The following is a 22,357-nucleotide window of genomic DNA, read 5'->3' on the forward strand; positions in this document are numbered from 1 at the left end:
ATAAACCTTACATTTTAAATGGCCATCAATGCAGCCTTGCACAACGTCCATTGGCAGCTTTGCACACTGTCCATCTGCAGCCTTGCAGTGTCCATCTGCAGCCTTCCCCAGTGTCCATCTGCAGCCTTGCAGTGTCCATCTGCAGCCTTCCCCAGTGTCCATCTGCAGACTTGCAGTGTCCATCTGCAGCCTTCCTCATTGTCCATCTGCAGCCTTGCACACTGTCCATCTGCAGCCTTCCCCATTGTCCATCTGCAGCCTTGCAGTGTCCATCTGAAGCCTTCCCCAGTGTCCATCTGCAGCCTTGCCCAAAATTGCAGCATGTTTGGTTTTTAAATTTAGCACCGCCGAGATATTCTGCTTGTCCCCGCTGTCTCTGAGGACAAGAGAAGCACCGCCGACATAGACCGAGCCGAGTGTACTCGGCTCCACTCGCAGTCACGCCCCGTCACGGCTCCTATGATGGACACAACACCAGTCCAATGGTGGGACGTAAAGACTAGGAGGTGGGACTGGGCGTGACTGCGAGCCTAGCCGAGTACACAGTACACTTGGCTCGGCTCGTTAATGTCAGCAGCGCTCCTCTTGCCCTTGTAATGGATGTGATTAAGGTGTCACAAAAGGTACCAGGTAAAAATTTTAAAATGCCTATTTCAAATGTAATGTTGTGTCAGAAGCTTAGCTTGTTAAAATCTTAACTTTAAGGAATTCAGATAACAACAGATATCTGCTAGTTCCCTTTTTTCAGTCTGAAGCCGAACCACAAAAGATTATAAAAAGATTGTCTTTTCCGAGAAATTGCACCAAAGGCAGACATGACATCAACGTCCAATGTTTTCAAGAGGAAATTACCAAGATATTTAATAATAGCTATGATTAATTGCTGAAATCGTTGCTAAAACTGTTAAAATCTCATATATTGTCATAACAACATGTTTTGCATAGGCTGTATTCTCTGTCTGAAAAAAGTGTATAAAACTGAAGGAAAAAGAGGAAATAAATCTCAGAAGTTCTTATTCTGAACTGAGTGTCAGAGCTTGATTACTTCATGGCATGCATGCTTTTACATTTGATTTGAAAAGAAGTAGATATAATAATATCAGACTTTTGTTCTGAATGCAAAACATTTTGGCGCTCAAACGTGGGGCTCGAGGCTAGGGTCTCAAGTAAGCCGATCCAGAAGGGACTGGGACAAGCCAACGTGGAGATACAGGAGGAGACTGATCACCTCTAAAAAAGGTAAGACACTTTTGATATCTCGTATATCTAGTCTACTGTTTATCCTGTACCCGTGGCTGGTCAATCTCTGTGCCCATATCGGCTTCCTGCGGCCCTCAAAGACAGGTATTAATCTTGCCTCGAGTCTGTTGATAAGTTAAGGAACCTGCAATTATATCTACCGCCTATTTTGTTCTGTTCTGTTTTGTTGATCGATCTTGTGTTTTGTGATGGCTATTGGGAGTTGGGGATTGCTTATATAGTCATGGATGACGGATGAAATTAGTTGACATGGTTAAACTTCTCCTGGACTAGGAGAAGGCATCAGGACGTGGTTAAACTCCTCCTGGGGGGAATAAAAATAATTGTGCGGCAAAGCACGGGTAGTACAGTAAGTACATGCAACCGGGAAACCCCAGGGGGGGCGTCAGGAACACTCATAGCGGCGTGGGGGATCCCATGACAGTTTGAGTAATCCTGTCCTTCACTGCAGCCGTCACATATCTTGTTGTTGGTTGATTATGTCATGTCCTAAATGTGTTTGCGTTGTCTGTTATTTGGGATACATGAAGGAGGCTGGGGGGTGGGTAAAGTGGTAGAGCCAGGATATAAGAGAGAAGCTCTTGGTTACAAACCCTTGTTAGCGGAGATCACAGATGTGTTGGTATTTAGATTAAACGTACATTATCCAGTTAAACTTGAAGTTGGCAAGTCGCCACAGGCTATAGAGAGTGAAGTTAAAAGGAGGGGACACGCAGCCGAAAGGTGTCCGTTGCAACTTCAACAACCAGAACCGTTTGAAGAAGAAGGAAAAAAAATAGAGTGAGGAATTTGGGCATGGTTCTGGGAAATGTAAATGACATTTAACGTGGTGCATTGAATATTAATTACTGTACTCCTTCTCTGTATGTTAACTGTCTTGTTGAGAGTAATAAGTAGTCACATGTTACTCGCTCCCCTACCTGTGGCCACCTGAGTGGGCAGTGACTGGTCTACGTTTTGGGAAGATGCGTGTAAGGAGACTTGCACGGCAGTCGAACACTGTAGACGTTCCTTTCTCTCTCTCTCTATCCATTTTTTCCTCATTAACTTGAGACTATGATATGGTCTGAACCGGTACCAGGTGACGGACAATAAAGATGACATCAAGATAATTTGGAGTTCCAGTGTGTGGCCAATTCCTTGTCTTGTTCGTCTTCCACGGTGGTGAGCCGAGGTCTGCACCTGTGATCCATCCTGCACCTGAGTTTGCCTGGAGCGGTGTGCTTCTCTCTGTTCTTTGCATCAAGACACAACGTAGCAAGGTAGTGTTATATATTGGAAGGTGGTCTGAAAGAGGACAGGTGGTGGTCAGAGGATTGTCGGACCCTCGAGTCCAAGACAGCTTCATAAAACCGCCATACAAATCCTGAGCTTGGACACATAAACTTCCCAATAGCTAACGATGGGACAGAAGTTAGAGAGACCTAAAGAGGGAATTTTGGCTTGCGATTTGGTATTAGAGCGAGAAGGAGAAGATGCTGTCAAGAAAGGGAAGAGATTGTCAAAAGTGTGTGGGGTCACTATGCATTTGGGTGGTCGTCTAGAGCCGAATGAATGGCGTGCTCTTTTAAAAAGAAAAAGGGGTTTGTTGTGGGACCACGGGCTGCTGCAAACAGCAGACGCTTGGTTCAAAGTTGCCAAAGCTATTTATGAAGAAAGGTGGACAGAACAGGAAATGTGTTGAAATGGTTGTTTTGTGTATGTGTACAAAAAAGCCAGAAAAGGGGTCAAAATCAAAGACAGACAGTCAGCCCCCGCCCTATAATGGCGTCTGGACCCCAGGAAGTAGACACTCCCTTTCGTCTACTGCCCCTCTGCTACAACTGACAGAGGAGCCTCTGTCACCTCCCCCGCCATGCTTAATAGTAGACAATGTACACTTGTCTTTGTATGGCTCAGGTGGTTGCTGCCACACATGCCCTATCCAAACTGTACCACCCTCACCACCGCCCCCACCGGAACCTACCCACATATATACGGTGATAGACCAGTCCTCAGTATCGTATCACAGGGCCCAACCTATGCCATTAATGACAAGTGTACATTCTGGGGAAGACTCGGAGAGCTCCCAAGGGGGGAAACCCAGACACTCAAGCCTCAGGAGGTTCCCCCTTGGCCCTCCTGCCCTAACAGACCTGGGACTAGGGACTCAGACTCAGCCCGACCTAATGCTAATAGACCAGGGGACCCAACCTCAACTCCAATCCGGTCCCTCCTCTCAAAGTCCCAACCAGAGTCAGGCCGGCCCTGCCAGGATGCACCAAGCTGACAGGCATGCCAGAACAGGTACAACCCCGAAACGACAGACTGTTACATTTCAAGGCACACCCCACATTGGGTCTATCCCCATGTATGACTCATCAGCTGGGGCAATGGGTTCCTGGACCCTCACACCACCAGAGACAACGACCCCAATACGGCCCCTTCCCTTCATCACCGAGAGTCTGACTTTAAGGTGTTTCTCTAATAACAGTGAATGTAGCAAATGTGCTATATTTATGCAAATGGTTTTAATTGTGTTTAAGCTGTATTAGCAATAACTGGTTTAGAACGTAGTTTAAAATGTTCAATTGCAATCAAGAATATAGTTAAGAGTATTATAAATAAAGAGGAAGTTTATGTATTCTGGGCATTATGCCAAGAGAAGAACGAAAGAGGAAGTGCTTTCCTTGCTTGAATCTATATCTAGATTTAGGGCCTATTCACATCTGAACATTTTGTAGGTTATTCTGAAGAAGGAAAAAAGAAAAGAAAACAATTATTCTGTATGTATTCATATCTCCTCTCTAAAATGCCTGAAGCCTATATGTGTACAAGAGGTCACACAAGGAAAGGCGAATCTGTTGAGAAATAGCACAAGAGGTTTACTGATTTGGGTTTTAGCGTGCTGAACAAAGCACATAGACACATGTCCTCTCATGATGGCCTCTGACACACCCTATCTGCGCCCACCAGTACCAACTCCACGTGTCTGCTACAACTGCGGAAGACCCGGCCATTCCAGAAGGGAATACCGAAGCCCCTGGAAATTCACCCACAGGGAACCAAGCCCCAACTGTGGTCCACATGAAAACACCGAGTACCAGAGACATGACACCCCACCTCGCCTACCACCTCGCCCACCACTTCGGATCACATGGACCCCTTCTTCAGGCAAGCCTGTGTCACCTGCCAGCTACACCTGGACTGTTATGCCACAAGGTGCCCAGAACTCCCCATCACAATTCGCCAAGGCAATGGCCCTCATTCTGGACACCTGGATGAAGTTACACCCAGACGTTGTACTCCTTCAGTATGTAGATGACCTCCTACTTGTGCAGATACCCTTGGTGATGTCTTAATCTTCTCTGAAAGTCTCCTACAACACTTGGCCGAGCAAGGATGCAAGGCCTCAAAGCAAAAAGTCCAGAGAGAAAGTGATTTTCCTAGGCCTCTGCATCTCCCAAGGCACCTGACATCTCACTGAAGAAAGGGTTGCTGCAATCAAAGCCATCCCTTTGCCTCAGGGTCATAAACCCTTACATGTTTTCCTAGGATTAATCTCCTATTGCCGCTCTTGGATCCCAGAAGCCTCCCGCTTGATGCAACCCCTTTATGATGCCCTTTCTCGCTTTCTCCAGAAGCTGTGGACTATTTTGAAACTCTGAAGGAGATCCTTTCAACAGCCCCTGCTTTGGGACTAAAAGACTTTCAAACTGTTTGTCTCAGGGAGACAAGAACATGTCACAGGAGTTTTGGCTCAGGCCCATGGCAACAGACTCAGACCCATTGGGTATTAATCCTGTCAACTAGACTCAGTGGCCAGAGGGGGACCCTCCTGCTTCAGAGCTGTCTTTGCAGCCCAATGCCCCTCATGACATAACTGCCCCTCATGACATAACTGCCATACTAAACCAAGTACAGCCCAAACACCTGTCTTCAGCAAGACACCTCAGACTCCAGTGTGCCTTGCTCCTCCCTGATAACATCACTCTCCTCCAATGTGATACTCTCAGCCCATCCACTCTACTTCCACTTCTCGAGGGGGGATCCTCTTTGGAGAATGATGCTCATCTCACTGCTCATGACTGTTTCGTGGTGATGAAAATGGAGACTTCACATTTACCGACAGTCAATGAAATAGCCCTTGAGAATTCTGACTTGACAATCTTTGTGGATGGTTCCAGGTATGCTGACAGCGCTGGACAGTACCACACAGGATACGCAGTCACCACCGAAGATACAGTTCTTCAAGCTTCAGCATTGTCTTCCTCCATGTCTGCCCAGGAAGCAGAACTCCAGGCCCTAACAATGGCATGCAAATTGGCAGAGGGGAAAAGAGCTAACATCTATACAAACTCAAAATACGCCCTCGGCGTTGCCTGCGATTTTGGGATCATCCAGAAAACCAGAGGGTTCCTGATAGCAGCAGGAACACCTGTAAAACACAGTGCAGCTATCAAGGACTTAATGGATGCCCTACTCCTCCCAACACAAGTGGCTATACTTATGGTAGAGACGCACGGAAAGCTGAATTCCCAAGAAGCACGAGGCAATCACCTTGCAGGCACTGTGGATGCACCTATCTTGGATGGTACAGTGGATACCCCTGAAGAAACTGTACAGACCACCATGATTCTACAAAACCCTCCTGTGAGCAGGACCCATCTCAAGGAGCAGCAAGAAGCAGCTATTAAAGAAGAAAAAGAAGTGTGGATCAAGAAAGGAGCTACAGAAACTGAAGGGATCATGGAATTAAACAAGAGGCCGTGTCTGCCACGATCAATGTTTCCTGCAGTGGTACAGTGGGCCTACGGTGCCTCTCATCTGTCAAAAACTTTGATGAATGCCCTGATCAATTAATACTACTTAGCCCCGGGGATTACACCACTTACCAACAACTTTTGCAAGTCATGCACTATCTATGCTAAATGTAACCCAGGAAGAATGGAAAGGGTACCTTTGAAGCATCTAGCAAAGGCCCAGTACCACTTTCAAAGGATACAGATCGACCACATCCAGATGCCAAAGAGTGGCCGATATGAATATGCATTGATTGACAGCAAAAACCACAGCTAAAAGACTTTTAACGAAAATAGTGTGCAGGTATGGTGTCCCAGAGGTTATAGAGAGTGACCAGGGGCCGGCTTTCACGGCCTCAGTAACCAAAGAGATATGGGCAGCTTTAGGGGTCACATGATCTTTCCACACCCCATACCATCCTCAGAGCAGTGGGAAGGTGGATTGATTAAACGGCACAATAAAATCTAGAATGCTAAAAAATGTCTCAGGAAACAGCAATGAGTTGGCCTTAGATAGCCTACCCATTTCCTTATTCAGTGTTAGGTACACTCCAAGGGGAAACAATGGTCTGTCACCCTATGGGATAATGTTTGGTTCAGCCCCCAGACTAGGTTGTTATTTCCCACAACAGTTGCAGCTCCAATCTGATGTATTAACTGATTATGTGACTGCTTTATCTTGAGAATTAACCCGTATCCATTCGGAAGTGTTTTCTTCCATTCCAGATCCTGAGCTAGATACAGCCACACACAAGCTGGTTCCCAGTGATTGGGTCCTGATAAAGAAGTTTGTGAGAAAACATACTCTTGAACCCAGATATGATGGTCCTTTCCAGGTTCTCCTAACAACTGCCACATCAGTCAAGGTGGCCCGGGAAGAACACGTGAACACATGCCTCCCACTGCAAGAAGGTCCCTGTACCTGAAGAAGAGGCTGAGGGGACCGAACAATGATTCTGTATATCCTTTTTATAGTAATCATCGCCCAGGCGCAAGAGGTAGCCATCAAACAAAAAGATGGTGTAACCCAGTTCTGGTATAACTCCAATACACATATTGCCACTTTTATATCCTCTTATGAACAGATAATTCCAGGTACTATGTACGGGATCCCATCCTGGTATGACACAGTAAGACCTATGACTGTGTATGTGTGCATCACTGACACCTATTGGGGTGATAACTGTGATTCCTGGGGAACAGTGGGTTGGAACACTGGGGGTACAAACCTGAAAATGCCCAAAATAGAAAAGACAAAAATGGGAAGTCACTCTTAGATAGAATGACAATCAACAATCACACAGATCAGCCTTACACTAAAGAGTTCAGGCTGACCATTGAGAATCCCAGCCCAGAAGACAGTGGGACCTATGTTCTGGGCCTATAGTGGGGAAGTGAGTATCCCGGTTTTAGAAAACCTTCCCAACTGAAGATACGTTCAATAACCCGGAGTGGGATGTTCCCCAATCCACATCTAGCTCAAACCCCCTGAGGCCCCATATACAGACACTGAAGAACATGGTGGCCATAGCAGACCCTACCTTTGAGGAAACCATGGCTGCAGAAACCAGGTTCTCAGATGTCAACTTGTGGCTCAAGTGGATGAGGTACAGTGCAGGGAAATACAATAAGACCAATTGTTATTTGCGTGGGGGGGGCTAGGCCTCATTTGGGAACAGTACCCCTAAACATACCCCCAGAGCATGAGACATGTTTCCTTAGCCTGTTTACTAACACAACCACTAACCACTCCCTGTGTGAACATTGGAAGGAAAAATGTCCTATAGTCCCCAAGACTCCCAAGCCAGGAGAAGGTATCCCCATATATCCTGGCAATTACACATGCTATGGACGGTATCAGGGAGTGGGGAAACCTCTTGGGTATTTCACTAAGGGTTACTGTGGATCTTATTGTGAAGTGTCTACAGATCTAGTGCAAAATCAAGTCCATTCTTTGGGAGACATGTACTGAATCTGCGGAGTCATGAAAATTAGAAGCACATTGATAGGACAGTGGACACGAGAATGTGCACTGGTCAAGGCCATAATGCCTCTACATATTCTCTCAGAAAACCCAAAGCCAAATGCAAACAACACACCCAGGCCTAACAGGAAGGGTAGGAGTGCCCCAGCAGGAAGCTTTGACCCTCATGTATACATAAGCACCATAGGGGTCCCTAGAGGGGTCCCAGATGAGTTCAAAGCAAGAGACCAAGTAGCAGCAGGATTCAAATCATTGATCCCCATCATCACTGTAAATAAGAATGTAGACTGGATAAATTACATCTACTATAACCAACAAAGGTTTGTCAATTACACCAGAGATGCACTCCAAGGTTTAGCCGAACAACTAGAAGCCGCGTCACACATGACTTTCCAAAACCGTATGGCCTTAGATATGGTCCTAGCTAAAAAGGGGGTGTGTGTAAAATGGTGCCTAAAACAGGTACATGTTGTACCTACATCCCAGACAACACTGGCCCAAGTGGTAAGGTGACTCTGGCCATCAGGAGACTTAAGGATTTGTCCGAGGAACTAAGAAAGAATTCAGGGCTTACCAACCCTTGGGATCAATACTTCACCTGGATTAGGGGAGGGTGGCAGGGATTACTAACACATATAGGAATAACCATCCTGATTATTTTGGTGACCTTGGCTGTCATAGTTTGCTGTATTCTCCCCTGTCTCAAAAAGTGTGTAGTGAAAGCTATTGACCAATGTCCTCCTACCTACCTACCTATTCTCCTATGAATCAGGGAATACCAGATGAAAATTATGAAATGCACTCCGTTACAGTCACCTCCCCTCGTGCTGCAATGCCATAAGGTTACAGGGACAGACAGCACCTGATTGCCCCTCCCAGCTGTATCGAGTAGGATAATGAGTTAGGCATTGCTCTTCTCTATATCCAGTTGAAAAGAGTTGCAGGGGAGCGGGCCAGGATAGGATTTTAAGTGTAAGGGACAGATTTTAAATAAACATTTTTAAGGGGGGAACTGTAATGATTGTGATTAAGGTGTCACATAAGGTACCAGGTAAAAATGTTAAAATGCCTATTTCAAATGTAATATTGTGTCAGAAGCTTAGCTTGTTAAAATCTTAACTTTAAGAAATTCGGATAACAACAGATATCTGCTAGTTCCCTTTTTTCAGTCTGAAGCCGAACCACAAAAGATTATAAAAAGATTGTCTCTTCCGAGAAATTGCACCAAAGGCAGACATGACATCAACGCCGAATGTTTTCAAGAGGAAATTACCAAGATATTTAATAATAGCTATGATTAATCGCTGAAATTGTTGCTAAAACTGCTGAAACTGTTAAAATCTCATATATTGTCATAATAACATGTTTTGCATATGCTGTATTCTCTGTCTGAAAAAAGTGTATAAAACTGAAGGAAAAAGAGGAAATAAAGCTCAGAAGTTCTTATTCTGAACTGAGTGTCAGAGCTTGATTACTTCATGGCATGCATGCTTTTACATTTGATTTGAAAAGGGGTAGATATAATAATATCAGACTTTTGTTCTGAATCCAAAACACCCTCACAGACAGCGGGGATCGGCATATAACACGCCCCCATGATTTTCCCATGATTTTAAGGGGAAAAAAGTGCGTGTTATACGCCGATAAATACGGTATATACACTGTATCCAGTTTAGCTTGATCTCACTGCACTCCTGGTGTACTGTTTCTAATATACTTCAGGCAGGCAGTTAATTCAGTTAGCTGCAGTGTATTTAGTATATATATATATATATATATATATATATATACACATCCTGGCTTTGTATATATATATATATATATATATATATATATATATATACACACACTGTATCCTGTGTAGATAGGTCTGACTGCAGGCCATTCCTGGTGTACGTATTCAAATACACTTTCAGGCAGGCAGGCCAGGCAGGTTATTTAGTGATCTGCAGTGCATAAAATATACAGTATAGTGAGTACAGCCCTCACATTTTAGTAGCAGTTTGTGAGCAAAAAAGCAACATTGCAATCAGTGAGCAAGCAAAAGGAAGATTTTTGTTGTTCTTTATTCTGTTTTTGGAAACTGCATAAGAGAGGGGTGCACCGGTCCTGGAGGTACTGCAATACCAGGTCAATGCGTGGAATGGACAGAGCAAGCTCATCTTCCATCTCCCTGTTCTAAAAATCCATTTAATATATGGTCCCCAGATAGGGGACGTATCAGATATTAAACTGATAAGAACAGATTTTTTATGTGGTTTTTTTTCTTCCACTTTGCTTCATTCGTTTTATTTCAATGAACAGAAAAGTGTGCAAGTGTGAGTCTCTCACTGGCTTGTCAGATAGCCTTGTAACAGTCCTTGTATGCGAGACAATATAATTTCATTAGTGCTACTGCAGTTGTCTGGTCCATAGGGAGGGTCAATGCTTAGTACTCCGGCCACATGCAATGTGCTCAGTGAGTCTCCTTGTACAGTAACAGGAATATTGTTTTGCTCCAGCCAACTTTTCAAGCTCTGTTTTCTGGTCTCCAGATCTTCACTGGAGTGTAAACTGGTTTCATAAAGGCTGAACATATGTGAAAGTCTCTTTTTAATGATGTCATCTGCTTCATTGATTGCCTCTACATTTTGTATGGCATGCCCCATTACCACCCGAACCAGTGTTTTCTGGGCTTCTTCATTAGCCAGGACAACACTGGCAGACACCGGATCAACAGTTATCACCTATCCTTGATATTCATACTTTTCATCAGCCGTGACTTTTACCTCTTTGTTGACAAAAGACTGCCATTCCAGGAGAGTTTTGTCAAGCCAATTAGTCGTGTTTTTTTTTTTTTCAAAACCTTCAGCATAACGACTTCAGACTTACTTGATCAATGTTACTCAATCGTGTGTAAGACAAGCTGGGCGTTTGCATCATTTAGGTTTTCCTTTTTTTATAATCTCTTTGTTCTTATAGTTTAATAAAGATGACAAAAGACAATTTAGAAAAACTAAATATACAGTCAAACAACTGACTACACTGACATCTAGACATAGAAATCCTATCTATTGATCAGCCATGGAGTCCAGTTTTTTGTGTTCCACTAAAGGTCTGCTGTGTCTCTTACTAGATGCTGTGAGTCAAAAAGGTAGACTAGATATAGTCTGGCTAGTAGTATTTTGATAATCCTCTTGATAGTTAGTTCAGTATACTTGTAGGTATACAGATTCCTTGTATCCCAAAGGGTTTCCTTGTAAATCATGGAAAAGATCCATACTTTCCTTTTTTTTGGCTTTAGATCCATAAGGCCAATTAGTCTTTTTTTTTTTCTTCCATACCATTCAGACTGAATCACCAACTCAAACGAGTTTTTAAGCTCAACATATCCTCAGAGCAGTGTTCTTTGCATCACTTTAGTATGGTTTTCCTTTATCTTTTGCAAAAAGTTATAAAATCATTACATAAAAGCACATAATCAATACAACTAACAAAAAGCATACTCCTACCCCACTCCCCATCTCTCATGCACCCAAAACTCCTCTGCTTCCTTCTCCCCCCCTCCATCTCTTATCATATAACAACACCAAGTATAATTTTGCACGGAACATATTAACACAGTCTCTTTCAGACAAATTCACTTTATTCCTCCACCACAAACACCTGGCATCCCATACCACCTCTTTAAAAATACAAGACATAATCCACATCATTTTTTTGCTTTTCCCTACACCCCTCCACCACCCCAAAAAACGCAACATCTGGTTCAGTCACCTTCTTCACTAAAGGTTCCACTCTCTTCCAGATCTTCTGCACAAAGGCACATTCCCATAATGCATACGTACATACTCAATTCCTCCACATCCTTCCCTTGGACAATCTTCTCTTCTGGACAAATCTCTCCCCTTCAAAAAGGCCAAAGTTAACAAACATTCATGGAACGCCATCCAGCAGATCTCCTTCTGGCGATTCATAACACCACTCCACGAGAACCTTGCCCAACATTCTTTTGCAAATTTACTCCTCACCCCTCTTATGTTATCCACCACCTCCTCTCTTTTCAGCCACTTCACCACACATTCCTTCTTCAATGTCCCCACTCCCAAACCCCCCAGGCTGTACCGCTTAAAGAACTGCCCCAGCTTAAGGTAGAAAAAAGGCGGGAACAAAGCAACAGGTTTTGTCAGATCCTTTATACACCATCCCCATTTTATTAAGGACCAACCTGCCAAATACCTCATTAAATGAGCAGTCCTCCCAGCAACAGAAAAGGCTTTCCAGTGACTAAACAAAAAATGCATCTCTAAAAAAGTCTCAACGTTCGGGAAATCATACCCCCCATTTTTACTACTTTTCATCACTGTAGTTCGAGCCACCCTTTCTATTTTAGCCCCCCAAAAGAAGAGGAACAACCTTCATGCCATCTGCTTCATAAAAATCTTGCTTGGAGGGAACACAATATTAAAATACAACAAAAGAGGTAACACCACGGCCTTCACCACCAGAGTCTTGCCTGTCAATGTCATTATCCTCATCTTCCAAAAATCCAACTTTTTGGACATCTTCTCAATTGATTATTTAGCATTGGTTTGTCATTTGATATTCAATTGTAGCTCAGCTCTGGCTAGATCCCTCTCAGATGCACATACAAAGGCCACATCATCCATGTAACATAACGATTTAACATTATCACGACCTCCTCCTGGAATAAAAAATCCTTTGAATCCTTTATCTCTCTGCACAGACCTCAACAGCTCCATCACACATATGAATAGGATTGGGGACAGGGGACAACCCTGCCTTAACCCAGAGCATACTCGGAAAGGCCTTGACACACTCCCATTCATGATCACTTGACTGGAGATATCTCTGTACAGTCCCTTCACCATCTTCATTATATCCTTCGGCAACCCCATTGAGTCAAGTACTTGAAACAAAAAGGAATGTGAGACTTTGTCGTAAGCCTTTTCCAAATCGATACCGGCCACCGCCAGAGGCAGGTTATTGGTCTGTGCGTAAAAGATAAGATCTCTCAACAAAATTAAATTATTGGCAATCCGTCGCCCGGGAACCGCACAGACCTGCCAGTCCCCTACCAATTGGTTTATCACCTGCCCCAAGCGCATGGCCAGCACTTTCACCAATAACTTGTAGTCACAATTCAGCAGCGATATGGGGCGCCAGTTCTTAATATTAGACATGTGCACAGCCAAAAAAATTTGTTCATTTTCGTTTTCGTTTCATTAGTTTATTATTTTTTTCGTTTTTTGGGTCATTCGTTATGATCGCGATTCGTAAATTCGTTCATTCGTAAATTCGTAAATGTGTTCATTCGTACATTCCTACATTCGTTCATTCGTACATTCGTTCATTCGTACATTCGTAAATTTTTATATTTGTACATTCGTAAATTCGTACATTCATAAAATCGTAATATGTAAATTAGAAAATCGGAAATTTGTAAATTCTAAGTTTGAAAATCCAAAAACCCGAAAATTCAAAAATCTGAAAGAGTAACTAACTATTAAATTATAGGTATTGTAATTTCCTTTCAAACTTGACTGTCAGCGAACGTAACAAATAAAAATTTATCCGAATTTACGAATTATCCAAAACGAATGCTGCATCTAAACAAATGGAACGGAATAAATTAATAAGCAATAATAATAATAAAACGTTATTATTATTATTGTTATTTATTATTATTAATTCATTACGTTCCATTCCGTTTTTTCGGATCATTCATAACTTCGGATAAATTTGTATGTGTTACGTTCACTAACAGCCAAATTTAAAAGGAAATTACAATACCTATAAATTAAAAGTTAGTAGTAATTACTAATAGTTAAGTTATTATTAGTTAACTATTATTTCAGATTCCTGAATTTTCGAATTTACAAATTTACAAATTCACTAATTTACTAATGTACGAATGCACGAATGTACGAATGTAAATTGCGAATGTACAAATGCCCGAAATTACGAATGTCCAATATTATCGAATTTACGAATATTCGAAAAAATTCATTAAATGGGTTTTCGTTAATTCGGATATTCCCGAATTAACGAATTTGTCGAAATTCGTTAAAAAACTAATTCGGAACAAAACGAATTGCACATGCCTACTTAATATCCCTACGATCTCCTTTCTTAAAAATCTGAGTAATTACACCCTGCTTCATTGTATCTGACATCACTCCAGAACTCATGCAAAGATTTAATAGTTCTACTATGTGCTCCTGCAACAATGGCCAGAATTTCAAATAAAACTCCATTGGAAGTCCGCCGTTCCCAGGGGTCTTATTCTTAGACATACTTTTCAGGGTAGCTTCCACTTCCAACATTGATACCGGCTCACCCAGTCCTCCACCGTCACCCAGGTTCAAGCTTCCTTTCACCACTTCACAATATTCTTTCCTCTCTTCTTCTGATGCCACCTTCTGTTCACTATGCAACTGTTCATAAAAACATACAATCTCCTTCACCATTTCTTCCCCTTCCACCTCCGCTTCTCTTTTAAACACAGTCCGCATCCGGACTCTCTCGTCAAAGGCTTTTTTGAAAAAGAATCTAGAGCACCACTCCCCTTTTTCCATTTCCTGCACTTTAGCACGAAACACAATTCCTTTGCCTTTTTCTTTCAACCTCTTGTTCCTTTCCTCCCTCACCTCCTGTAGCTCCTGGTCCACCTCACATCCTATCTTTTTACATGAGAGCAAGAAATATAGTCTCCTCAACAAAGCCTCATCACACTTCCTCCTTTCCTTAGCCTTCTGGGCAGACACACCTTTAAAGAACCCTGCCACCCTACCCTTCACCCAGTCCCACCACCACCTCACATCACAAAAATTTTCTTTTTTTCTCACCAGGTTCCTAAAAAAAACTTCAAACTTTTCACACACCTCCACATCCTCCAAAATTGCACAATTCAGTTTCCTTAGCCCACCACCAAACTTCACCCCTTCTTCCAGATCAACCGTACATAATAACATAACATGATCCGAAAAGGTCACAGGACACACACTGCACTTGTCCACACCCACCGACTCGGACACAAAGATGAAGTCAATCCGAGATCTGACGGATCCCCTATCTAAAAAAAGTTATATGATGGCCTACCTCCGTCCACCTCGACCGCTGCATCCTTAAAATGTAAATCCTCCACTATCCCATTTAAGATCTTGGATGTAGAATCCACACCCTCCTTCTGCCCCGCACCATCATTCTCAGCAGCCTTCCGCACACAATTGAAATCCCCAGCCAACACGGTAGCCATTCTCCCTGGTAAGTATAATTTCAAGGTCTCAAACAAATCCTTTCTTTCTCTCCGCTCAGCAGGGGCAAAGCAGTTCACAATCCGCACCTTCACACTCAGATAGTCCACCCCCACCACCAACACTCTTCCAGGGATCACAACCTCATGAGATATTATCTGTATATTAGGATTTTTCACCAATATTCCCACACAGCGGGGCCATATTTCCACTCCTCCACCCCTGGCCACTTATCCACTCCACACTCTTGCAGGCAAAACACATCAGCATTTGCATCACCCAGCTCTTGCAATACCGCAGCTCTCCGCCATCTAGACTTCACACTCCTCACATTCACTGAACTAATAATCAATGCCATTAATAAGATACAAAGAATTTGTACAGCCATAAATAAAACAATTAAATTACACTTCGCCTCTCTCCGAACTCCTGCATCTTCTCCTTGGGGCAGGAGAATTAGCGGATTCCTCAACAACTTCAGCCTCTTCAGAAGGAAACACTCCTTCTCCAGCCTTCTCCAACCGGGCTCTCTTGCCGGATGAGAAGCTGTAGCTGTCTTCAGCTCCACTTACCGGACACTCTCCATCTCTTCTTCACCTTCCTCCTCCTCTTCCTCGCTTGATGATAAATTACCAATAACAGATGATGCAGCAATTGGGCTAGGGGTAGAGAAGGATCCAATATCCAGATCTGATGGACCGCCATTCTCGTCTTCATCTCCAGGCATTTCTTGACCCATCCCACCTCCGGTTTCCATCTGTTCTTACTTACCGGTCTCTCGGCTCTTCCTCACTCACCACCTGGGACGCTCCTCTACCCTTCTTAGTGTTACCAGACACCCTGTGAGTACTCCCAGCTGTCACTTTACTCACAGTGTCACCACTGGTTTCCTTCACATCGCCTTTCACACCACTTACCTCCTCGGCTGCGGTTTCACTGACCTCATGCCCCAGGGGAGTACTAGTTGAGGCAGCATCAGGCTGCTCCGCAGGTCCCCTCCTAGCAGTCTCCTCACCAGTCACACTCATGGGTCTCTGTCGCCCTCCTCCATCCATGTACATCCAATTCTCAGATGCCATATTATCCGCCCATCTTGTTTTGTAAAATTTATAATCGTCACATTGTCTAGCCATATGTCCGGGTTTCTTGCAAATGTCACAAATCTTCTGTTCCGCACACTCTTTGGTCAGATGTCTGCCTTTACCACAAAATCGACATTTCTGCCCCTCATCACACTCCGAACTTATATGACCATACGATAAGCACTTGCGGCAATACCTGGGCTGTCCAGGGTAAAACAAAAAACCTCTCTCCCCTGCAATGGTGAAAACTGCCATGGGCCCCTTTACTCCCCTCACACAACTTGAATCGTTCTTAAATCGGCCCACAAAATGATATTTTCCAGACCAGATTCCGAATTGGTTCCGAACCTTCACCCCACCTCTTAAATCTGCACAATAGTTATTTAGGAAAGCATGAATCAACGCAGGGTCCGCAAAGGGGTTGTACAAATGCACAGTTATGACCTTCTCATCTTGCATAAACAGTGGGGTGATCTTGAACATCTTGACCACATCTAGTTCCCTCTACTGCTTCGCTCCTTCAAACACAACCCAACAGACCTCGGACGAAATGAAAGTGACATCATATAAACCTTGTTGCTGGAAATCTTGAAAGCAATATATGCTGCACACCTTTAAGCCTAGAGCTTTCTTCAACAAATCCTCGACTACGACCTTCAGGTTGACCATCGTCTTAAATTCCAGCTTCGCCTGGAACCTCAGTGAGTCCCGCAGCCCACGAGCCGCCATCCTGGAAATCAAAAGGGACTCCACCTCTCCTCCGCCCAGGGGTACCCCAAAAGGGGCCACTGAAAATCGCTCTCACCGCCTTCAAAAGGACGATCACTCCTCGTTGTCTGGGGACTAATCCTATGGCCAATAGCAGCAAGGGGGGCCCTCTGAAAAGGGACGCTCCCCCCCAAGGCTGACCCTCGGGTACCCCAGACACCTTTCAACTAAGACACACGGCAGCAGAACTACACTTGATCTTAGCCAAAAGGCCGAGAAGTGATAACCCAATTATTCTCTTTTCCGAGCGAGCGGCGGCCTGGCAGAAACGAAGAGCTCGCTGAGAGGTGCCCGTCTGCCCTACCCCCATGTCTAGACTTGTCCCCTGAGCCAGCCACAAATACACAACTTTTCACACCTGCCTGCCTGGGCTTGTTGCCTAATCTCTACCTGCTGGCCAATACACACCTTTTTAACACCTTATCCACACCTGAATGCCCTTTTGACCTTTCACATAGCAATTAGGTAAGCCAGAGTACTAATTGCACTGATCCAGGTGTTTCTCGTTGATGCCCAATGAGGGAAATCATTTTCATGGCCATGCCTCCTGGCTATGACGTGGACGAAGATGGAAGACACAGGCTGCGGAAGAGGGCTGCGCCGGTCCTGGAGGTACTGCAATACTAGAACAATGCGTGGAATAGACAGAGCAAGCTCTTCTTCCATCTCCCTGTTCTAAAAATCCATTTAATATATGGTCCCCAGATAGGGGACGTATCAGATATTAAACTGATAAGAACAGATTTTTTTTGGTGTTTTTTTCTTCCACTTTGCTTCATTCTTTTTGTTTCAATGAACAGGAAAGTGTGCAAGTGTGAGTCTCTCACTGGCTTGTCAGATAGCCTTGTAACAGTCCTTGTATGCGAGACAATATAATTTCATTAGTGCTACTGCAGTTGTCTGATCCATAGGGAGGGTCAATGCTTAGTACTCCGGCCACACGCAATGTGCTCAGTGCGTCTCCCTGCACAGTAACAGGAATATTGTTTTGCTCCAGCCAACTTTTCAAGCTCTGTTTTCTGGTCTCCAGATCTTCACTGGAGTGTAAACTGGTTTCATAAAGGCTGAACATATGTGAAAGTCTCTTTTTAATGATGTCATCTGCTTCATTGATTGCCTCTACATTTTGTATGGCATGCCCCACTACCACCCGAACCAGTGTTTTCTGGGCTTCTTCAAAATTAGCCAGGACAACACTGGCAGACACCGGATCAACGGTGATCACCCATCCTTGATATTCATACTTTTCATCAGCCATGACTTTTACCTCTTGGTTGACATAAGACTACCATTCCATTTGAGTTTTGTCAAGCCAATTTTTTTTTTTTTACTATTCAGAACAAGATTTTCAGTACATGCAACATTTCTGTCGTGGTACAAACCAACTGTACAATCTCTTCATCATAATAGTACTTTCATACAAAAACATAAAACAAAAACAACATCCATCCTATTCTGACTACCTAAACTAAAAACCCTACACTTATAAATGTACTAGGACAAACAAACAACCACTCCTATTCTACAACATTAGACAAACGTATATAAAACCAACTACCTTATAAACTACACTTACTTACCTTTGAAATCATAAGCAAAGGGTAGAAGACGCAACCACCTCCCAAAACTCACATTCACCGACTTATAGGGCGTACACACGGTCGGACTTTGTTCGGACATTCCGACAACAAAATCCTAAGATTTTTTCCAATTGATGTTGGCTCAAACTTGTTTTGTCTACACATGGTCGCACAAAGTTGTCGGAAAATCCGATCGTTCTAAATGCGGTGACGTAAAACACGTACGTCGGGACTATAAACGGGGCAGTGGCCAATAGCTTTCATCTCTTTATTTATTCTGTGCATGCGTGGCACTTTGTCCGTCGGATTTGTGTACACACGATCGGAATTTCCGACAACGGATTTTGTTGTCGGAAAATTGTATCTCCTGCTCTCCAACTTTGTGTGTCGGAAAATCCGATGGAAAATGTCCGATGGAGCCCACACACGGTCGGAATTTCCGACAACACGCTCCGATCGGACATTTTCCATCGGAAAATCCGACCGTGTGTACGGGGCATTACACTCATTTACAACCTAAACACCCTAATTCCCTACATCAAACACACTCCACTTTTCCATCTTACAATCTCATTTGTCAATTACTTACACACCTATTCTATCCATACAGACCTCAACCCACTCCAACTTTCACAAAATTGCTCCAAAAATTCCTACACCATATCCTCCGACTCACATCTTATCCTAGCTTCTTCACATGATAAAGAAAGATCGTATGTAGCTTCGTCATGATCATTTTACAACAATATTTTACTTCCAACTCTTCTTTCCTAACCACTAACTGGTTCCGCATATCCCAAAGAACTTCCTTAAGCACAAAGCAAAAAATCCATCCTAAACATAATCCCTCCACCTTCCCCAGGCCAGCACCTTCCCCGGGCCAGTTTACTTAGTAAACTAGCATAGGGCAATTTACTTTTACATACTTTGTCCACAAACAACTCAAAGCACCTCCTTACCTCCATAGCATAGCCACACTCCCAAAATACGTGTTTAACATTCTCGGTCTCTCCACACCCCACTCTAGGGCATCTTTCAGAAAGAATGATATCACGCCCCTTCAAAAACTTCATGGTTAACAGGCCATCATGCAACGCCAACCATGCAACATCACTTTGTCTGGTGGACACGCCTTCTACTTCTAAAGCACACCAGACTTTAGTTGCCTCAAAAGTTCTTAGACCTCGAATGTTACACACAATAGTTTCTTTGAACATTTCTTTCTTCACTTTGGCTTTAACATTTCCTTCCAATCCCAAAGCCACCAAACCATATTTCGTCCTAATATCATCTAACCTCTTATAATGTACTGATATGAAAAAAGATACCGGTTTCTTGAGTTCTACTTTTTTCCATTTCCACCTCCTAAATAGCCAACCACCCATATATCTCACCATATCAGCAGTTCTTCCATCCAACATCATAGTTCTTAAGGCCACCAACCAAAAATGCATGTCAACAAATTTAACCAGATCTGGAAATCCCAAATCACCCAGACCACATGCCCTTTTCACTATTTCTTGCGAAATACGCTCCATCCTGGAGCCCCAAAGAAAACTGAATAAAACTTTATTTTTATGGCCCAGATTTTACCCATTGGCAACACTACTGCGGTATACAATATCAGAGGGAGGATCACTGCTTTTATAATCAGTACTTTACCTTTCAAAGATAATTCCCGCATTGCCCACAATTCCATCTTCTTCTTAATTTTCTCATACAGCACTTCATAACATTCTTTCCCTTTTATCGTTCTTTCGAAGATAATACCCAAGATCTTAATATTTGGTGTGACTTTCAATTTATCGTTTTTAATCGGTACTTCCATACCTAAATTGCACAATCCACTTTTGTCCCAATTAACACTAATTTTGGATACCATACAGTAAATATCTGTTACCAGACACACTCGGTCAACTTCCTGTTGTGAAGATGTCACCACAACCACGTCATCCATGTATGCCATGGATTTGACCACCTTACCATCTCCTCCAGGAATACAAAACCCTTTGCACACCTTATCCTTCTGGATGCTTTTCAACAAATGCTCAATGAAACAGATAAAGGCAAGTGGTGACAGGGGACAACCTTGCCTTACCCCAGATTTGATTTCAAATGGCTCACTCAGAATTCCATTCACCAATACCCGACTTCTGATGCCTACATAAAAGCCTTTGATAATCCTCAGCAAACTTTCTGGTATTCCCAGACTAGACATCACCTGAAGCATAAAGGTATGTGACACCTTGTCAAAGGCCTTCTCTAAATCAAGTGACTCCACCACTAAAGGTCTCTGATTTTTGTTGACATAAGCAATCATGTCTCTCAGTAGAATCAAATTGTCCGAAATCCTTATTCCAGGTATAGAGCAGGTCTGCCATGGCCCAATCACTTTTCCCAATACACACCTCAATCTATTAGCCACCACTTTTGCCACAACCTTATAGTCCACATTTAGGAGTGTTATTGGTCTCCAGTTCTTCATATCAGCTTTATCTCCCTTTTTGTAAATAAGGGTAATCACCCCCTCTCCCATTGTAGTCAATATTTTATTGACTCTAAAAATTTCTCGTATAACCGAGCACACATCGGGTCCAATATTCTCCCAAAAGGACCTATAAAATTCGACTGGCAGGCCATCACTGCCAGGAGTTTTATTTTTGGTCATTTCTGCCAATGCATCCTGAATTTCTCTATCTTGAATCTCTCTTCCCAACCACTCCTGATCTTCTCTTCCCAACTTCTGGTCCAATACCTCACAGTAGTTCTTTATTTCTTCTTCATCCTCCACCTCATGACCTTTAAATTGATTTCTGAAAAAGGCTTCCATCCCCTCCACCACATCTACTCTTTCCACTTTACCATCATCCAGTTTTACACTATCCAGCACATTCTTCTTCCCATATGCTTTTTAAAGAAATAACGTGTACATCTCTCATTTTCTTCCAAATGCTTTACTTTGGCAAGATAAATGATTTTTCCTCCTTTTTCTTTTATCAATTCCCTCCTCTCCTCTTTTACCAACCTCAACTCCTCTTCCACCTCCACACCAAGTTCTTTAAACTGGTGCAAGGTCCTCAACCTTAGACCTAATTTTCCATAAAACATTTTCCTTTCCTCCGCTTTCCTCCTTCCCCATGCTCTGAAGAACATACCAAATCTATGTTTAGTCCAGTCCCACCATTCCAGCAAATTTGGAAAACAATTCTTTTTTTTTAAATGAGCAAACAACACAAAATCATTTTTTATTGTTCCATCCCCCAAAAGCATGTTATTTATTTTCCACACGCCTCTTCCAAATTTAACCCCACACTTCATGGGAAATTCCACCTGAATTCCCTTGTGGTTGGAAAAAAAACGCCAAAGGTAGAAAAGGCACCATATTTTAGGCTCTTTGAACAAAATAAAAAATCAATTCTAGACTTAATTTTACCCGTTTCAGAAAAAAACATAAATCTATCTTGCTTTGGACCAATTTCTTTGCCCAAATCAACCAAACCAAAATCACAAATCATATTCTTAGGCAATGTGCTTGTACTATCAAGACTTCCTCTGCTTCTGCTCACTCTATCAGATACTTCTCTGATGGTATTAAAGTCTCCGACAATAATAGTAATGATCCTTCCACCCAAATAAATTTGTAAAT

The 22,357-nt window shown here is 43.1% G+C and overlaps 2 protein-coding genes and 3 pseudogenes across 2 annotated transcripts in view; 2 read left to right on the top strand and 3 right to left on the bottom strand.

The window, feature by feature from the left end:
* Nucleotides 1-22,357, top strand: part of LOC141122012 (uncharacterized) — a 373,719-nt gene that overhangs the window by 290,155 nt on the left and 61,207 nt on the right. The gene's annotated exons all lie outside the window — the stretch shown is intronic.
* LOC141122023 (uncharacterized) overlaps nt 1-22,357 on the top strand; it is a 313,410-nt gene that overhangs the window by 223,855 nt on the left and 67,198 nt on the right. The window lies entirely within an intron of this gene.
* On the bottom strand, nt 10,119-10,338 carry LOC141122071 (U2 spliceosomal RNA; annotated as a pseudogene).
* LOC141122073 (U2 spliceosomal RNA) lies at nt 17,722-17,936 on the bottom strand (annotated as a pseudogene).
* LOC141122037 (gem-associated protein 6 pseudogene) lies at nt 17,806-18,428 on the bottom strand (annotated as a pseudogene).

This window comes from Aquarana catesbeiana, unplaced genomic scaffold (assembly GCF_042186555.1).
Source record: "Aquarana catesbeiana isolate 2022-GZ unplaced genomic scaffold, ASM4218655v1 unanchor237, whole genome shotgun sequence".
NCBI classification, from domain to species: Eukaryota; Metazoa; Chordata; class Amphibia; order Anura; family Ranidae; genus Aquarana; species Aquarana catesbeiana.